This window comes from Trachypithecus francoisi, unplaced genomic scaffold (assembly GCF_009764315.1).
Source record: "Trachypithecus francoisi isolate TF-2019V2 unplaced genomic scaffold, Tfra_2.0 Lachesis_group15, whole genome shotgun sequence".
NCBI classification, from domain to species: Eukaryota; Metazoa; Chordata; class Mammalia; order Primates; family Cercopithecidae; genus Trachypithecus; species Trachypithecus francoisi.
The window spans coordinates 13,403,170-13,404,959 of NW_022681460.1; the positions used below are offsets into that span (position 1 = coordinate 13,403,170).

Genomic DNA, 1,790 nt, shown 5'->3' on the forward strand with positions numbered 1-1,790 from the left:
TCAGGTGTGAGCCTAAATCATACCAATAAAACTAGATTGAATTATTCTCCAATATAGTGTCATTCATTCTTTTACTTAAAAAACAGCAGATATTTTAAACTATGTGCCAAGAACCAGGAATAAGGAATTAAAAGTAAAAGTCTATATATATTGTTAATCTATTGTAAATAACAGGAAATAAAATTGGTTCATAATTCCCATAAGTATATTCTGTGAACATCAAAGTCTATTATATCTGTTATTTTCACTTCATTTTGAACTGATGTGGTCTTTTTATAAACTGATTTTTCTCCTTAGTTTTCTTTTTAATTTCTGAAAATGAGATTTTCTGCTTACATGTTTCAGTGCCTTGAACCAAGGCCCTACAACTTACCACTTTTGAAAAATCTGCATAAATATACATTAAGCAAAATAAACTTACTACATTTATCTAAGGCCTAAATTTAGCTTTCTAGTACAAATTAAGCCTGCCAATTATTGAAAATAATATTTTAAATCCCGATTGTAAAAATATATATCTACTCTCTGTGAGAGATTAAACAAATCTTCTGTAGAGTTGATAAATCCTGTTTCTTCATTTTTATATGAGAAAGAAATATAACTAGGATTAACACAACATCTCCTACAACTCTCAGAATCTTCACCACCTTATTAACCTGGCATTTTGATTCTCTTTGTTGTATTTTTTTAAGAAAAAAATTCTTAAATTAAAAATGGAATCACTCAGACTGCATTCCTTTCCAAAGAGCAAAGCTGGCTTCACACTAAAGAGAGAACACTACACCTCCTCCTTCTGGCTTCTAGTGCTCTACACTGTTGGAGAAGCTTTTCTAGTAATGAACCATAGGAATCATGCTGGGAAGTATAGTCTTTGATACATCTTTTAAAGCATAGATTTTTCACTGAATCAGCAATCACTCTTGGAAAATAGATGTAGACCAAAGATATATATATATATATATATTTGAGGCAGGATCTTGCTCTGTCACCCAGGTCAGACTGCAGTGGTACAATCATGGCTCACTGCAGCCTCAACCTCCCTGGCTCAAGTGATCCTTTCACCTCAGCATCCCAAGTAGCTGGGACTACAGGCGTATGCCACCATACCCAGCTATATATATATGTATACACACATATATTTTTTAAAATTTTTTGTAGAGATGAGGTCTTGCTCTGTTGCCCAATCTGGTCTCAAACTCCTGGCCTCAAGTGATCCTCTGGCCTCAGCCTCTCAAAGTACTGGGATTGCAGGCATGAGATGCTACGCCCAGTCTGTAGTATTTAAAATTGTCCATCTGCAGCATTCCTTCAAGCAGCTTATACACAAAATCAAATTAATTATTCTGGTGATCAACCTAATAAAAACAGCACCATAATTTTAAAAAGAAGAATTGTTTGGCTGAATTAGAAGCCTCCATACTCATCCAACCTCTATGCATGTCATAATGGGCCTGCTTTGGGTGCACTTTCGTATCTAAAGCATCATATTTTAAAAGGTCATATAAAATGGGAATGTTTGTTTGGAGACAGGCTAAATTTTTTCGTAGCAACAGGCAAAAAGAACTCTGAAATAGAAGGTAGTTCTGGAGTTCTAGCCCTCGAGCTGAACAACTGTGGGAGAAAGTCTTTCAACTTCCTATAGAACAGTTAACAGAAGTGCTTCTTCATCAATATCTTGCGTATATATTGCTTCATAAATGCAAGTAATATTATCAGTAATATTAGCAGCAATAATTTGATATTTTAAATTCGTAATGAAATCATCATTTTAAAGGAAAGAAGGGAAAATT

At 34.0% G+C, this 1,790-nt stretch overlaps 1 pseudogene; it reads right to left on the reverse strand.

Moving 5' to 3' along the window:
* Nucleotides 1–718: 718 nt before the first annotated feature.
* Nucleotides 719–872, reverse strand: LOC117098216 (annotated as a pseudogene).
* Nucleotides 873–1,790: the final 918 nt, after the last annotated feature.